The sequence below is a fragment of the Pteropus alecto genome, unplaced genomic scaffold (genome assembly GCF_000325575.1).
Source record: "Pteropus alecto unplaced genomic scaffold, ASM32557v1 scaffold20, whole genome shotgun sequence".
Taxonomy (NCBI): Eukaryota; Metazoa; Chordata; class Mammalia; order Chiroptera; family Pteropodidae; genus Pteropus; species Pteropus alecto.
In genome coordinates, this window is record NW_006436298.1 from 25,796,294 (window position 1) to 25,815,371 (window position 19,078).

The following is a 19,078-nucleotide window of genomic DNA, read 5'->3' on the forward strand; positions in this document are numbered from 1 at the left end:
TGATGAAAAATAAGCAAGGACACCAGAATCTATGAATCAATTAGATTGTAAACTAAACCCTTAGGAGAAAGAAATCTAGAGCCCTCTGCAAACTTGGAAGAGAGATCAGTGTTTGTCATTGTCTATGACTGTAGTTAGCCTGGACTGGTTGTTTGATATATAGTGTCGAACATTTTTCTGATGCTGTTTTACTTTGGTTTCTTTCTTTTCCCAGCCTGGGTCCTATAGGGTTGTGTCCAAACAACCGGCAGGCATGACGTAGGAGACCTACACGTAGATGCTGATTTTGTTTTATGTATTTGATCCAGGACAGTGAGTACAATCTCTGTTTTCTGGCAATCTGCCTCTTGAATCTTGGTACTGGAGCGATTACAATGAAAGACATTCCAGTACTGAAGCAGCAGATGCACAGCCAACAGGAGCCAAAGTGCTGGGGCCATGTGCCTTGTGCTGGAGCCAGGAGTGTATGATTACTCTGGCTGAAAGTGCTATGAGCCTTGTGCTGGGGCCAGGCGTGCATGATTACTCTGGCTGAAAATAGCAATGAAATATTAACCTTTTCTCAAGAAAGCTGAGGCACGTGGGAAAAAGGACAAGAACCAGAGGAAACACAAAAGAAAAAAAAAAAAAAAAGGAAGTGTAAAGAAGACCAATGGCAAGGACAGCACTAATTAGAAATGGTGGTGAGGAGAGCAAGCAGCAAGTCCTCTGACAGCTGAGGAGAAGAGAACAAGTGATGTAGAAACTTAGAGCACTTCTGTCACGTGGAGAGAGAAGAAAAGAGGGTCCTGGCCCTCAGAAGTATAGCAACGAAAGCATTCTCTGATTCATTCACTCAGTCATCCAACAAATATTTATTGAGTTCTCTCTGTGGGAGAAAGCTAAACTTGATTCACTTCGAAACTCCTACTTCTGTTACAATGGTCCAAGGAGATTAGATTCTCTGATTTGCTGCAATAGCAAGAGTGTTGCTAAATTTTTCTGGCCTTGTATACTCAGGAGCATGAAATCTGGCAGAGATAAGACGGGTGAATAGCCCTGCTTTTCTGAGAAGGGAATGCAGCAAAGATGAATGCTGACTGAGGACCAGGTCCCTGACTCCAACCTCCCCCATCTGTATGTAACGTAAAGTTCTCTTTCCACCTCCAGGTAGTAGATAAACACTGAAAGAGAAAGCTAGAATCTCAGAATTCACTAAAAAAAAACCCCGTTTCGACTCCTAAATTGCTAAAAGGAAGTCTCCATTATTGGGTGAATTTGGGACTCAAGATAAAAGTCAGTCATAAAAAAAATTAACAGTCAACTTATTTTTGCATAGCTAGGCTTGTACCTCAAGAAAGTTATATTCTTAGGTTTGTTTTTAAAGAAATGTTGAAAAAATTTATTCTTCAAATTTTTTAGTTAAAATTTGAAGACAAAATATAGTACATAGTACCTCTATTTAACAACAAAATGGCATTGGGTTTCCATAAATATAATTTAATGTTTTTCTACTTTTGAAAATATAACTTATTTTAGGTACAAAATCTCATATTTAAGTCTGACAATTAAAATAGACTTTTCAAAAAGCCGTATTATAATCCCATAGTTTTTAATTTAGTTTTACAATGTTCAGATGGTAATGTGAATGATGAATAGATTCATTTTCTCCTGACAGGGAATTATTATTGCCTTAAATTTAATCTTAGTTCTGCACATGCTGCAGGGACTTTCATGGCAAAACTGTTTTCAATTATCTTATGATTCATTCACCTTGAAAAATGACTGCACTCTACCCACAATAAGGCAGAATGATATGTAGTAGACTTTAAATTTGATTTTCTAGAGATAGTTTATTAAAACATTTCTCTTAGGTGGCTAAAAATCATGCTCCTTGATTCATTTCCGGGGCAGGGTTGGGAGACTGGACTGAGTTGGCAGTATGTGTGCTTGTTCATACATTCAACAAAGAGAGTTAAATAGGTAAGGCATCATGGCCAGAGGCTCCGCTAAACAAAGACAAGAAAATTGGTCTTCAGAGGAAGGAGGGGCCAGTCTTGTACTCTAAGGATGGGACCGTGGCCACTGATTCCAGGGACAATGTTGTTTGCTCTCTGCCTTGGTTTGAAACAACCTGTGGGCAGAAGGTAGAGAACAGGATCTAGACTACAGTGGAAACAAATCAGTAGTCTGCAGGTAAATCTGATTAAATGAAGCCAAGACAGAGAAGCTAAACTTGTCAATTAGCCTCACACATATTAAGAATAGGTACACTACAGAGTTCAAAAGATTATTCAAAAATCAGTATCAATGCCTTGTATACTGATCTCTAGTTAGAAGTGTGTACAGATGGACAAATGCCAAGAACTGGGAAATATAAAGGCACCTGTTAGGTAAGAGGGGCAGCTACAATCAATCTAATTTGGCCCAGGGGGCCCATCTTCCCTTAGCAAGGGTTTGGATAATAAGAGTTGTATTTAATCATGTTGTAAACTAGGGAACAAACTCAGAAGGGCAAAGTTCCTTTTCCATGCAGGCCAGTGCAGATGTAAATTTGGAACGCACAGTAAAATGTGGCTTTGGAAAGACTGTCTTCTCCATGTAGTATTTTAAAATTTGTTTCGTGAGCAGAGTGCCTAAGGGAAACAGTGTTACAAGTCTGAAGACAAATCAGCCTCAATGTACTTACAAGTTCTGAGAAAAGATACCTTTCCAGTACCTGAGAAAGGTAAGCAAAGTAGTACAGACTCTTAATAGTAGTTGCAACTGCATTCGTGCCCAAAGGAGAGAGAGTATTTACTTATAAAAGACAGTGAAAGATGGGTTTTTGAAGGACATCACCTCAGTGGAAGAAATCTGTAATCACAGCCATTTCTGAGTTCCTCCTGAGTTAAATAATCCTGCCCTAACCATTGGCCCCTCAATCTTGAACACACACACACACACACACACACACACACACACACACACTTTTGTGTTACCTGAGGTAATTACTTAACCTTCTTAAACTTCACTTTCCTTATCTATAAAATAGAAGTGATTGTATCAACCTCTTAGTTCTGTTGTGAGAACAAATAAGATGAACATGAAAAGCACTCAACATAGTGGCTATCCAGCAGGTAGTAAAGGTCTGCAAAAATTGTAGTCATTGACACAGATTAGCACTATGTTTATTATTCAGTAGATACCCCACATATATAAACAGAGTTTGATGAAGTGGTCTAGGGCCACAGTTTCACTTAGATTTACAAATGAATCAGATTAAGCAGATTTACGCACTCAAATTATTGAAGGCTGATGTTGTAAAAGAACTCTGAGCCCTCGGTTTTATTTTTATCTCTTTTGTTCAAATGATAAATACAGTATAGGCACTTACAATAACAACCATATATGTGTTCTTGAAAAACTTCACCTTTTGCAAAAATTGCGCACTAAAAATAATAGGGTCTATGGAAAAAAATAATATTAAAGGCAGAATGTTCAAAGCCAATATGACTTTGATATCAGTGCCCTAACAAAACCAGTTAGAATCCTAATAAGAAATTAGATGGATATCATTAAATTTCCATGGGCATTTGCCAGAGAATCTGTCATTCCAACCTTGTGGCCTTTTACTCTGGAATCATGCTTCCTTTTAAAATGAATGTCCTTAAAGACAGGCACTTCCATAGAAACCAGTTTAACCAAAATGTAAAATATAATAAAAATCAGCCTTCTTTATCATTAATTTCCCTTTTAACATGGGGTAAATATCCTTAGGCTTCTTCATCTTTACTGGAAAGTCCCAAGAGAGCCTAACATGGTAGAAAATGTAGTGGTTCTTTTTCTTTCTTTCTTTCTTTCTTTCTTTCTTTCTTTCTTTCTTTCTTTCTTTCTTTCTTTCTTTCTTTCTTTCTTTCTTTCTTTCTTTTTTTTTTTTATTTCATTTTTTAATTTTTTAAAATTAAAATTATAAGGTGACGTTGGTTAATCAAATAATTTTCAAGTGTACAATTCAACAATGTGTCATTTATATATTGTATTGTGTATTCACCACCCAAAATTAAATTTCCTTCCATCACCAAATGTATAGATTTTCGAAGCCACCAAACAGGCCACATTTTGCACAAAGAAAAGGCATTTTAGCTTTTCTCTTAAATTCTTAATATACTGTGAAGTTTTTCTCTATTTTGAGAAAGTTGGGCTCTAAAACATTAACATGCTGGGGAAAATTATATATGAACCCACACAACTTCTGTAATACACTGACCTCATTCTCCAATTTACAAAGCACATATGTTAAATTAATTAAACAAGGAGGTCATTAGCCTGAGGTGGTTCTAATACCTTAGCAGCCAAGGTAAGCAGACCAAAATGTAAGCCCATAAATGCCTCTAGGTTAAATCAAAACTTAAGGACAATCAAAGACAAACAGCCAACTAGGCTTTCCTAGATAATGCAATCACTTATACTATCAAATAATTTCCTTGTTTTGCTCCCTTCTCTATAAAAGTCTTCAAATAATTTCCTTGTTTTGCTCCCTTCTCTATAAAAGTCTTGCCCCAGCTTCTGTTGGAGTGGTCCTAATTAGTTCCAATGATTTGATGCTACTGCATTCAAAGTGACTGTTGCTCAAATAAACTATAATATGCCTCAGTTTATCTTTTAACACATGCACAAATCAGCATTAAAGAAACACACAGTGTAAAAGAACAGGCTGCATGCTGCATCATCATTATTGCAATAACAAATGTAGTGATGTTACTAAGCTTTCTTATCTACAGAAAACTATTTTCAATCACTGATGAGGAAAGTTGAATAAATATCCAACACTGAGCTGCAAGAGTGTAAACAACTCTGTCAAAACTACATTCATAGGATGCATTGTATCTCTCATTCTTGAAACAGTTGTGTATCAGGAAGGCTTTGGAGAAAAAATCAATCCAAATGGGTGGGCAGAGATGTGACCACATCAATATCCCAGTGAGGCTTCCCTAGTAAATCTCACAGTAACCTTTGATTTTAGGGTAAAGACCATCGTTCCCTTCCATGACTCACAGAAACCAGGCTCTTTGCTCCAAAAAAAAGTGTGTGGGGAGGGGTGGGAATGGGGGGGTGACATTTTTTAAACCGTGGCTCACCACTAGTAGCAGTTACAGCAGAATTTTAGCTGCTCTTGAATTATTTCCACCTCTCTATCACTTACTCAACAGCTTGAGCTACACTTATATCTGCGTTCACAGTTAAGTGAATTTAAGTCCCCAAATATCTCCCTCTTGCTCTTATAGGTAAGAGAGAATAGAAAGACGCAGAGAAAAGGGATTCTTAGTTAACTGGTAATTAGTGCAAATACATGTACACGTGCACACTTGTACACACATATGTGTTTGTGGTATGTTTTCCTTCTCAAGTATAAGCCCAACTTGTCACATGCAGACTACCTATGTGCCTTTCTACTCCTGAACGTCTCTCACCATCACGGAAGTCCAGAGCTGTACTCAGAAATAGGAGAGCTAAGTAGTTTTCCAGATCACTCACCTTTGATGAGTGTCAAAATCTGGGCTGATAGTTAATAGATATACACAGTGTAGTTGTTCCAGTTGCTAAAATGTTAAAATACTTCCATACGATTTTCCTTAGTCACGAGGCCCTAGACCATCATCTTGGTCTCTCTAGTTTCTCCCCTGGGACTTTCAGAAGTCTCCTACCCCACCTCATGCCAGCCCACTCTGGACTTCTTCACCAACCAGAAACAGAGATTTAATGCCTGGCCCAGCAGTGCATACAGGCCTTGCTCTGCACTAAGGCAGCCGCTATTCCGATTGGTCTGTGGTGTCTGTGCAGTACTCATTATTAAATATTTTTTTATATTACCCTTAACTAAAACATCACTGGAATTGTCACATGATTAAGAAAATTATGTTTGCTGCAACTTCCATCAAGAAGACCACTATATGTATTCAGGAGGAATAGGGTTAAAGTTTCTGAGGTAGAAAATAGGATGAGACCTCAAGGAACATGTTTAACTTGCTGCTATGTAAGAAAGAGTGGGCTAAGTGTGGTGTTGGGAATGACTGTGTGTGGCCACAACTGAATTGCTGGAACAACTGAGGGAAAGTGATTCTCCCTTTCTCAGGCAGTAGTCAACTTGCCCTACAAATATATTTTGAACAAATATTTGAAGAATATTAGTTTGAAAAGGGACAGCTTGTATCTAAGATATGAATGTGTTTTAGTCTAATATTGTTCAAGGAATTTGACAGCATCCTCCACCGTTCAGTAAGTTCAAACCCTAACTCTTATCCTGGTGCCCAACCTGCTCTCAGGAACATTTAAAGAGCTAGCTCACTGCTGTAACTACTCATATCAAATTTGCTGCTGCTCCTGTTCTGCTGCCCTCATTCTATTAATTAACCTTTGGTCATACACCTATGTCTGGCCTTTCCAGCCATGCTTGGTCCATTTCACCACTTCTCATCATGGGCATAGTTCTCAGTGGGGCATTGTCTTCACTGGTCTCCTCCATTTTATCATATCAAATGAGTACCACCAGCTTTCTGACGCAAAAAACCCCTATTTTATCCATTCCACTCCTCTGCTGGGTTCTCCATCTATTACTTCTTGCTGGATCTTGCAGACACTGATCGTCCACTTCTCTAATCTCCCTTCTCTCTAGATACTCTGATCCCATCTGGTCTTTCTGCATCCTAGTGCCCTTAGTTGGGCTTCTTCCCTCAGACTCTCATCCTAATATATCTATGTCTAGTTTAGGCCCCACCTCAATCACTTCACTGAACTACTTACTGTTCCCCCAAGTGTAATCTATTCTTTCTTCTGCTTCTAGGCCTCTGCACATCTTCTCTTTGCTTAAGATGTGATCTCCACCCTTTGCCTGACTAACTCTTTCTCATCTTTTAGGATTCATGTCATGTCACTTCCTTAAGGGAGCCTTCCCAGATTCCTCAGGGTCGGTTAGGTTGGCCACCAATGTACTTCCAAAGCATCTTGTCTTACTTCTCCTACACACCTTATCACACTGGGTTACTGTTGCCTTTTTGTTTGACCATTTCCCCCACTAGAAGTGAGCACTTTGAGAGAAGAAACTACATCTCGTGATCATTTTATCATCGACATCTAGCACAATATCTAGTACATAGAAAACTCAATAAATTTTAGTGTAATGAACTACAACAATAAAAATGTAATAAAAATGCAATCCTTTGAAGCAACTATATTATTATCATTCCCATTTTACAGATGAGGGAATGGAATACGGAAATTAAGAGACTTTCCCAAAGACAGTCAAGAAATACAGACATGAATTTCAAATCCAGGTAGTCTATCTTTAGACCCTACATAATTGCTACTCTACACCTTATGCCTCTTGCTTTTGAGTTAGGAGTAGAACCATAGCAGTTACACAGTATCATTTTCCATCACTTCAAAATAAGCTTAAATTTAAAAGCCACGTACTGGGTGAGAAATCATGTTTTACACTCAATTAATTTATTTTAATCCTGACTGGTGGAGATATTTTATGTCCAGGCCTAGATGGCAAAACTTTAGAGACCAGGGTAGAGAGTAAGGAAGAAAATAGGTGGGGCCAAAGGGAAAATACCAAAAATCACGTCCAAAGGATAAAGCCAAGGTCAGGTGCCCAAAACGTGTTGAAATGGGTCAGATAGTGAGGGTTGGGGTGGAAACCTGAGACAGCAAGAACAAGGAAAAGTAGGTGGGAAGGGCAAAGAGGCTTAACTGTACAGAGTCTACTAACATACTTTGGTTGTTAAGCCACAATGGGAGATAGTTTCGTACCTGATCAATTTGGTTACAGCAAACATCAAGCCTACTGGTGCAATTGTAAACGTTCTCTTCACTAAATAGCACCTAATAAATTTGAACTAATAACTTCATGGTCAATTACAGTCATTCGACTTGGGAATTCATGCCAAAGAATATTGAGTATTTCTAAGCTATCTCTGAGCCTTAAGTTTGGGTGACAGTATTTGTCTTCAATAATAAAGTTAAATAGATTTATATTGCATGGCCACCCATGCCAGCATTTCACCTGTTATACATGCTGCTTTAATAGAGCCCAGAGAACCCTCTAACTTAGATTAATTATGGTATATAAATAGTCAATATAGCTAATATTTTATGCCCAGAATAGAAAACTAGCAAGGGAATAAAAGTGAGAAAACAAAGAACAACGATGTGGGAATGATAGCAAGATAATCATCATTTTAAAACTTCCCCAAGTCCTTGGTTCATATGCACACACAAATCAGACAATATCTGCCACAAAAAAAATACCAAGAAGCCTGGCTCTGAAGATTGTTCCTTCAAAACATGTTACAGGCTGCTGCACTTAGAAATAAAAAAGGTGAAACTCATGTTAGACCAGCCCCCTCTCAAACATTGTGGGCAACAGATGTGCTCTATTCATCTCTGTATCCCCAGTGACTAGCACAGGGCCTGGCTTATTAGGCATTAGATGTTTGCTAAATTTGGTCTCTGAACCACACAGGAGCATTCTTCTTGTGTCTTGCAGACTATACTTGGGCTCTCTTTCGCATGGGCAAATAACCAATCAGAGACACAGGGAACAAGCACACCAGTGAACCAAGCTCCAGGTTCACATTCCCAACAAGCCGCTCTTCTGCGAGTACATGTTGAGTTGAGGGAACACTTCTGTTGGCTAGAGTGCTGCCTCGGGCTTCCAGACTGCTCTGTGATACAAAATTGGCTAAACCAGGAGGGATGTTCTCTTCTGTAGGTAAAGGGTTCCCTGCTCATATCTTTCCAGAATGGGGACAATCTGTGCCTCAATGTCACTCTAGCTGTATAGTAACATGGAGAATGCCCTGGACAGAGCTGGAAGGCTAGAGCCCATAATTATTTTTTGTGTTTGTTTGCATAACATGGCTGTAGCAGAGATGACTGTCACACAAGCAGGGAGTCCTTTGGCTACTGGGTCTAATTCCTGACTATAATATCCTATAGGTCTATGACGATCTCTGTGTTTTTGAGTTAAAACTCGTAAAGCACTTTCTTTATTTTCATGCATAAAAAGGAATGAAGTTTATTATTAAGATGTCCCAGAGTGGGAGTTGTAGATAATAGTTCCTGTAGGCCTTCTTTAGCTTGTTTCTCTTTGTTCTTCTAAATGTTCCTTCCTCTTCTTGATCTGTACTTTTTTCTTTTCAGAATCTTCTACTGTCATGACTTTATTGCCATTTTATGTGATTTCCAATCCTGAATTTTTTTCATGAATTCCTGCTCATATTTCTAATCATCCACTAATTTCTATGTGGAAATTCTTACCAGTTCTTGAGAGCTTTTTGGAGGTTCTAGCAGGGGAGCGTAACTACTCCTATACCCTTGACGGAAGAACAGTCCTCTCCTCTATAGGGGAAGGTCGTCCTCTTTGACAGAGCATGCAGCTTCGGGCGGGACGCACCTGGAGTGGTGCCTGAGGAAGAGGACACTTGCCTAGCCAGCCAGATCAGCCAAATCAACCCTGGCAATCAGTGGGGAAACAGATGTCATAGCCAGGTTGCCCTCACATCCTCTTATCAGTTCTTTAAGTCATGAATGATCAGAATCTAATCACAGCTGTCATTCCTGTCTACTGCAAGCCCCTGATTTGAAGCAGGCAACTTAGAAATCTCATCTAAAAAAAAAAAAAATCTAATCTCAGTCGCTTTGGTCCTGTAGTATCATTTCTTCATGTGCCCTCTTCCCCTTTTCGAATTCTCATCATTCTTTAAGGCTCAGTTTTTGTTCTTTCTTCTTCCCAAATCCTTCCTTGATGCCAGGTATACTGTAAATTCTGTACTATAAATTTTAAGGGCAGAGACATGGGTTAGACAACATTGTATTTCTCATTGTATTCATCTCCCCTTCCCAATGCCTAACACTTAGTAACCTTTCAAAAATGTTTCTTGAGCATTAAAGGAAGAAAGGAATTGAAAATGAGTAAAGAAAGGACTTCAATATTTGGGGAGATAGATAAGAAAATTTAAACTTGGCACATTTCTCCTGGAAATATTTACATAGTCACAATATGTAAGTATACTTATTGATTTTCAACCTTTAGAAATGATCTATAAAGAAACAACAGATTTAAATATTGTTCTATGACATATTATAAATATTATTTATCTTAACACTATAAAAGCAAAGGTCTGGTGGATAGAAGATAGGAGTGGAAGTGGGGAGGAGACTTAGGGTGATACTAATCCTCCCATTGGGAGGCAGTGGAGTTTCGTGGGTCTGGAATCAGACTTTCTGGTCCCTCTGCCACTTAATTGACTTTGTTATCTTAGGCAAGTCATCCCCTACCCCTCGTGCCTTAGTTTTCTCATTTGTAAATTAGAAATGATATCTCATAGTGTTGCTGTAAAGATTAAATAAGGTAATTAATGTGAAAAGCTTAGAACTGTGTCTGGCATATAGTAAATACCCAATAAATTTTAGTCATTGTTATTTTACATATTTCAGCATTAAGATATATTGTCTAAAGTTTATGGAATCAGAAAACAAAGTTTACATGTATTGTATAAAGATAACAGAGGCGCTAAAACCATAAAAACTTGGAATAGAAGGGGAAATTGAGGCGAGCAAAAATGAACTGAATCTTCATATTTAAAACCAGGGAGTCAATAGACCCTATTTTATGGTATAGTGGTTCAAAATATTGTTTAGAATTAGGGAAATAACCATCAGAAAACATAACAGAAAAGCTTACAAATGGTTGCTTCTGGGAGGTGTGACTGGAAGTAGGAAGAAGTTGTTTTCGTTGTAACTTTTCTACTATTTGATTTTTTTTACTATGTGCATATATTATGGTGAATTTGAAACGGCGTATACATTCACACACATATTCAAATTTACATGCACAGGAGATGCTTCCAAAAGGGGCAAGAGTTGTGTCATCCTCTGGCAGCATCTAATATGGCAGTTTGCCAAAATGGATACACAGTCGACATCTGTGAAGTGAATAATGTTGCCACTTTCACCTATATTTAAGTAAGGTTTGATGGTAATTCAAAACTGTTACCTTCGAAAGCAATAAGATTGTCTTATTATTAATACAATAGCTGAACTGAATACTATTTAAATAATGCGAACTATATCAAACCTGTGTGTCTTTATGTTTGCCCTTATGCTATTTAAATTATGTGAACTATGTCAAACCTGTGTCTTTATGTTTGCCCTTAGATTGGCAAACAGATGCTTCCTTTTTCTCTAACAGTAACACTCAATGTTCTGAGCACTTCAAGGAAAATGAATGCACATTGAAAATGACATCTTTCTTAATACAGAAAAGTGATAGTGGAAAAGTCCCAGATTCACTGCATTTGTATGCATCAGTTTGGTACAAATTGCACAGAAATGTTCTATCGCATGATAAACAGACATCTTATTTCAGCTGTGGTAGAAGGGTTTAAGTTTCCCCCCTCCCACACAAAATATAATTATAAAGCAAATGCTAAGAATCAATTAATTATACAAGAGACTTATATAAATGCTTGGGGGGAGATACAATGTTTTGAAAAGGAATTCTGCATTTCTGTCAACTATATTGTATCTAATACATTGGATCTGCATCTCTTAAATATGGAAGTTCAGTAGTAATTTCCTTAAAACACTGAAAGGATTTGATAGGTTGAACAAGGGAACGATACTGTTTTTTTTCAAAGTGACTTCCTTAAGTGTAGGTTAAACTATAAATATTTTCTTATCAAAGGTTTACCTTATAGAAATATTTATGTGTTCAGAGGGAATTTTATTAGTAGACTTATGCAAATCTAAGGAAATTTGAAAGACATTTGGGAATTGAGCAGAGAGCTAAAAACATTAAGAAAAAATCCTGGATTAAAGTTATTATTTTATTTTAGTTTTTTACCTTTTCTGCTCTCTCTTTCTGGAATTCTTTCTATGGACTTTTAGTAAATAATTAACAGGTAAAATTGGCATGATGAGGGTTTGGTCCCTAATGGAATGCTGGTTTTTTTCCCCTTCAACTGATATGTGAAGTCCTCAATGCCCCTTTTATCTTCTAAACAAATAACATTTTTATCCAAATAATGAGAAAGGTCTGTGAATATTCTTACAGACACAGAAAAATCACTCAAAATATGCATCTCGTAGAAATTTTTTTATTTAAAAAATGTGATTAACTTGAAAGCACCCAACCAGGACATGTTTGGAGGGGTGGGGCAATTCCTCCATTTCTAATGTCCCCACTGACACAGTGAAGGCCATACTTCCAAGGGACAGTTTTCAAGCATCCAAATTAGATTTAGTAATGCAATCCTATGAGTTTGACCCCTAAATTTTACTTATCAGACATCTAAGCCTACCTATAAATTGGATTATCTTAGGTCTGGGTTGTGTATTACACGAACGTGTCTAATTGCTTTTGAGATTTGTATGATTTGCCATAGGATGTGTGTTTGCATAAAGGGCTAGTCCTGTGACACATGACTCTTTGCAGTTAAACTTGTCACCACTAGATGAAGCTCCCGATACTTTTGCTCTCCTTTCAAGGAGAATTTGTTCTATTCGGTCATCAGATGACACTGGTGTGAAATTTGAAATCCTTATCTTAAGGTTGCTCAAAGTTGCTTTGCTCTGAGAGTAAAGCGACCAGTCTATTTTGCTAATTTCAGTGAAATTCAGAGAGCTAAGTGTTAAAATGCTCATAAATGGCCTTAAGAGTATAACCCATGACTTCTCCTGTTAGTAACTCTTTGTTTAAAAAGATATACCCATCGTCCCCTACTTACACTGACTAGTTTTATAGCAAGTATTGGCTTCAGACAAGAGACATCAGTAGAAAGAGAAAGCCTCTATTTCCTCCTAGGTAAGAGTTAGGGATTAGCTCACTCAACATTTCTCTCTTCAGAGATCGCTGCCTTCAGATGCCTGATTTTCCTGGCCTTACACAGTCTTTTGTCCATTGTTCTGGTTGTTTCAAGTGAGAAGATAAATCCCAATCCCTACCCTATCTTGGCCAGAGTGGAAGTTCTTACAGACTTTTAAGCTAAATCTTACAGTAATGGGAAGCCAAGTAATACCCATTCAGTTTAATCAGCCTGTTTTATCAGTTGGAAGCATAAAAATTTCCCTTCAAGATAAAGTATTTAACAAGTTCAGAATCATTCTGATTTATTTCGTAACCATTTTTTTCTGTTTGAGAAAGTGTCACCAGTTATATAAGTAACCTTTAATTGGAAAATGACAGAAGCTCCAGAATTTTTCATTTAACTATGAAATAAATTTTTTAAATGTGGTAGGTTACAATTTCAGTTGTCTAATGTTAGGTTTGCTTAATATTTTGTCCTACATTAACAATCTGAGATTTTTATTGTTGCATTCTTCTGTTTTTATTTTTAGCGAATGTTGTGGAAGCCATGCTAAAGATATCAATGTTTGAAAAACCATCTTCCTGTCAGTTACTGACTTAAAATTCTGACATTATATTGTTTTAACTTTCTGCTGAAACTGAATGAGTTTAAAAGGAGCTATAGAATGCATTTGCTGGGTGAGTTCTACCCCCTGCCATATTTTGCATAGGACCTGGGTCTTTGTACTTTCAGAAATTTACTTTTTTTATTAAAAAAAAAATTTAAACCATATTATAGACTCTGCCTCTATTTTATTTGAAAATGTCAGAAGCTGAGCAATAATTCTGTGAAATACTTTTAATAGATTTTTAGAGATCCTTTTGAAAAGGAATGGGAAAAAAAAGAAGAGGAAGTGGTTTCTAAAACTGTAAGCTAGCAGGGTATTCAGAATGATAGCATCTGGCAGGGACAAAGGCAATCGTGCTTATATTAAGAGGATAAATTCAACAGCAAAAAGGGAGAAGGAGATTCAGTAATGTTTAATTTGTTAGGAGGCTATTTATCATTTTGTTTATCTTGAAATCTCACCACCTGCAATGCTACCACCACATGCAGCATTAGGAAATAAATTTTAAGGTATCTGAGTGCCTGAAATCATGTCCAACTAGATTTGTTTGCTAATTTGTCAGCTTGCAGCACATTAGAAGGAACGATCTTAAAAAAGCTCTAGGGTAGTGATTGGGACTAGTTGAGGTAACAGCAGAAAGTAAATACACATTTGATAATAATGGAGAAACTGGAATAAACTTTGTATAGTACCCACGGAATTCAAAAATATACAGTAACATGGGGTTATTTATTATATCTCATATGCCTCAAGAGCAGCATTTTATTACAACGTAGCATAATAATTAGTGATGATTATTCATGTAGAGGAAACCAATACATGTATACAACTTTAAAGTTTATAATACATTTACAAACTGTTTTCACATATGTAATATCTCAAATTCATTCTGAGATTGATAATAATCCTCTATAATAATTAAAGAAAGTATTATTGCTTCTAATTTAGAGATGAAGAAGTGACCAATATTAAGACGACAACTTTAAGTTCAATTCTGAACTGTTTGAAATAAAATAAACTTGAGTCACTAAAATTTAAATCTGTAGAGAACACCCGAAGGAGATGAAAATATTTGTAATATATTTGAGAACTATTTCCATTAAAATTAGTAAAAATCTTTGAACATTTTATCAAATAAGTCAGTTTTAACTTTTTGGAAAATTTATTTTAATTCATTCATTCTTGCCGGTTTGCTTAGGGCCTATGAGGTGCACAACGCTCTGAGAAGTGCCGGAAAGAGGTGAAGGCCTGGTGTTTGGTACCTAGCCTTCAGGAATTGATAATTAAAGGAAGAATATAAAGCATAAACATGTTAGCATAAGATATGGACCAGAAATGACTAAACAAATACCTACAGTTAAGGATTGGAAAGGAAGTATGTGTCATTTCCAAGGTGGCTTCCTGAAGGAGACATTTGCCTTGTGATGGTAGGTTTACACAGGGGGGACACTGAGAGAGATTTATTGCACATAGAGTGGCAACTTCAGTAAAGATGAAGAAATGCGAGGCTCACCTGGAAATGAAAATTGCTCTGATTAGCCTGAAGTATGGAGCAAGTGTAGGAAATCTAAAAAGAAAAAAAGAAAAAGCTTAAAATATTGAAAATTCATTCACCCATTCAGCAAATATTTTTGAGAGTCTCTTATATGTCAGGCGCTCCTCTAGGATATAAGCACTAGGTGGTGAGCAAAGCAGACAAATTCCCCACCAGCAAGGAGTTTATGTTCTAGTGGGAGATAGATACATAAATAAAGATATAGTGAAGTATCAGGAATCGGTAAGTGCTAAGAAGTAAAAAACAAAGCAGGCTAAGGAGATAGACACTGGGTGATGGTAGGGGTAGATTTAGGGAAGAGTGCTACTGTTTTAGATGGAAACCAATAAGGGGAGTCTTTCTGAGCAAGAAACAGTTCAGAAGACCAGGATGAAGCAAAAGAGTGAGACATGTAAATTCCTTAAGCAATGAACATCTCAAAATTTATTCTCTTATCAGGAAAAAAAAATTGGAAATCCCTTTGGTGAGAAACAATTTTAAATAATAAGTTATGAAGTCACCTGGATCCTCTCCTACTTTTTCTTCTATGATTCTATAGCTCAATTCGATCACTCTGTTTCCTCATTCTCCGCCATCACTTCTGTTCTAAAGGGCAGGAGAGAATTCTGAGAACTCGCAAACACACAGACACAGACACACTCACAGCCAGGCTGGGTCTTGTGACAAGGAATGTTGCAGAGCTACACCTAGCTTCCTACACCTCCTTTATCCTTTCCCTCTCCTGCTGCAGAATTAGATTCCTAAGAATTGGCTTCCTCTCCTTTGTCCCCTTTTCCCCACTCACCCATTTCCCATCCACTCCATGGTGCCCCTGTAACTTCACAAAATGCCATTCTAAGGGACCTCACTCAGTCTTGTGTCCCTGGCCATACATATTGGCTACCTTCCTCCTTTTTGCTACTTCTTCTTTATTGAGTTGTTTATCTAGTTTGAAATAATAAAATATAGAAATAGAAAAGGAATTAAAACTTGAGAATTAACTAAGACCTGATCATGGCAGCATTTGAATGTTGAGCCAAAGCACAGTTTGAAAACTCAAATGGTACAGCAGTGCAAGGCATGTGACACCAGTGTATGAAAAAGAGTCTGTAAAACAATAAAAGCCATGCTTACGAATTTCATTCGAGAACTACATGTGTATGGATGCATTTCCCTTTAAGAAACTAGGATCTAAACAAAACAACAAGATAGAGCATGAGAGGGTTCATGGGGCACATATACTGCCAGTCTGCAGTCCACAGTCTCCACACAGGACCTGCGTCTCTGTGTGCACAGAGGAGACCCTTGGAAAGACTTTGAGCCGAGGAGTGGCATGATCAAGCAGCAGTGGAAAAGATGGATTTGCTGGTACCATGCAAATTACCTGCAGGGTTAAGCCTTGAGAATGCAGCAAGACTTGTTTGAAGGTCATTGTGAGGAGTGATGAGGACTTGGACTACTCTAATGACTATGGGAATTTTTTTAAAGCTGGATAAAAGGAGAATAAAAAAGAAGAACTAAGAGGACTTAGTAAGAAACTGGTGCAGAATCGAGTAATTGTACGGTCCAATCATAGCTCATGGAGGAAGGCTTGAAACAGATGAAGTTAAAGCAAAATACGCTGATCTGGGGAAAGAAGACATTGAAATGTCAGCAGCTCATCCATGTAAACACAGTCCATCAGGCTGCTGGAATTGCATCAGCAGTGCCCTGGAAGGAGAAATTAGGAGAGAGAAATGTGGGATAAATGAGGATAAATGAGAAATATCTGCACTTGAACATATTCTTCGAGAGAAAAAGTAAAGAGCAGAGGGCAGAGGTGGAAGGTCCATATTTAAGGTGTGAAAGAAGACACCACCTCAACCTGGTGGATAAAAAGAAATGGAAAGACAGGGGTGAGGTACAATTCCTTTATGTCCAAGATGCAAGAAGTTACAGACATGGAAAAGCTAAGGATGCTCTCCTCTGATAAGCTGTAGAAGCTGACTGGGAGGCCATCGGTAGTCTTGGAGTTACTTTTTCAAGAGTGGATGGACAGAGGTCAGACTGAATTGCAATAAGGGCACAGTGTAGCAAAGGATTCAAGACTATGTCTTAAAATAACTTGGCACTAAAACACAAGCTTCTGAGGTTTTACACATGAGGATAAGGAAGGGGAAAGATAGAACATCAGGAGTGGCAGCTACTGAAATGCTGGTCTGGCATTTACTGACTTGCCATGGTGTGGCTTTTACTCTGAAGCCACTTGTTGGTTTCTTGTGCTTCCTCAACTAAACCTTTTGTGCTAAGCTTTATTTATACCTACGTGATAAGGAACCAGCTAGTGCTATAATCAGGAAGTATGCAAAGTTCTGAGCCTTACCAAACGGAAAGTGAAAGCGAAAATGCATTCCCCTCCATTCAAAGCTGCAACCGCGTGGATGAAGGTAACACATTAACATTTCTCTTGAATTTATCTTTAAATTAAAAATTTTCGGTGAGAATAATGGCTATAACTTAAGCTGTAAAACTGCTGTATTGAGGAAGTCTGGTAATCGAAAGTGAGGCTCTGGAGAAAGGGAGTGAATCTGACATTACTGTATTAAAAAGTGTGTGCAGTTAAAGATGAGACTTGACTTAAAAATCATTCTGCTTAACCGACTCTCTCTATTTTGGAAATCTTTTAGCCTTTCCCAAATATTTGCTGCAATTCTTGGGACTTCAATCCCAGGATGTTTTGTTTATTGCGGTGTCACTGAAGGGACAGTGTAGCATGTTGGAAAAGTCCCTTAGACCAAGGGTCAAAGAACTACATTTTAGTCCCGACTCTGCTTCAAACTTCCTGTGTGATTTTGGGAAAGTTACTCCCCCTCGGTTTCCTTATCTGGCCTTTAAAGTCCTTACTGGTTCTAAAGTTAAAGGCTCTTGTGAATGAATATCAAGGCCTTTACTTTTCATTCTTATAAAAAAATATATATATATACACTTTTCTTGGGGTGTGTCTGCTGCAAGTTCGGACAGAAATACTTCCAAATTTAGGCAAGAGAATGCAAGTAGTAATAACCACAATAATGTAATATTTAACATTCATTACATGCTTGCTATATGCTAGTTCCTGTTCTGTGACTAATTCTTCACACGAATTATTTCATTTAAGCCTTTCATTGTGAGAGTGGTATAATTATTACATTATTTTATAGGTCAGAAAACTAATGCTCAAAAAAATCAGGTGTGGATGAGCTAGTATTGGAAACCAGGCACTCTGATTCCCAAGCCCAGGACCTAACAAATAAGCAATTTCATTTTTCAAACCATCAGAAATTCGAGCTAATAGACCAATTTTAGTTTTATGTATCAGAGGTTCCTAAAACATTGAGATTTGGTAGCCATAATTTCATGCTTGTCTAAGAAAGAGGGAAATATCATTATTTAACAATTATTTTATTCTTATTTTTCTGTGGTCCTTTAACAATACCTGTTGATCTGTATTAATATTGCAAATTGGAAAATTGAAGTAATTGTTCAGATAATTAATTCTGAAGAACTTGTTAATGATAAAAAAAAAGAGGAAAGGAAACTATTCATGGGTTTAAGTTGGAGCAGGGAGGAGATAGGTAGAGGCAGGTGGCAGGGTGGGAGTCAGAGTCGACTCACCTATATTAACTATATCATTTGCCCTAATCTCATATGTTTGGTAGCTTTACCTTCTAATAAGAAGAAATCATCTTGGTTCTATTTACAGAGGCAGTGAATTCAGTTTAAGTCATGTTTTCAAAGGTAGCCTAAGGTGAAGAGGACCAAAATAATTTTTTAAATATCCTCAGAAAGTTATAAACACAAATTTTATTTCCATAGCTTTTGATATATTAGAAATAATCTGAAGATAAACATCTAGCTTGACCAGCATCCTTTATACCAGCAGCAATAATAAGGCCATTCAGATGATGTTATTTATTGAAAGAGGTAAAGTTCGATGCCATTAATGATAATAATATCTTGTATACAAAGAATATGGAGTATTATTTGTGACTTATTAAGACAAAAATAGAGATAACTATGCAGTTCACTTTCAGGTGCTCAGGATACTCTTAGAATGATGCAGCCAAATGTTAGAAACATTCAACA

General features: G+C 37.3%; 1 protein-coding gene across 1 annotated transcript in view; it reads left to right on the forward strand.

The window, feature by feature from the left end:
• The first annotated feature begins 17,158 nt into the window (after nt 1-17,158).
• Nucleotides 17,159-19,078, forward strand: part of ERAP2 (endoplasmic reticulum aminopeptidase 2) — a 37,886-nt gene continuing 35,966 nt past the window's right edge. Inside the window, exon 1 of the mRNA XM_006913239.3 lies at nt 17,159-17,400. The gene's annotated coding sequence lies outside the window, so the exon portion shown is untranslated. The remainder of the gene's footprint in view (nt 17,401-19,078) is intronic.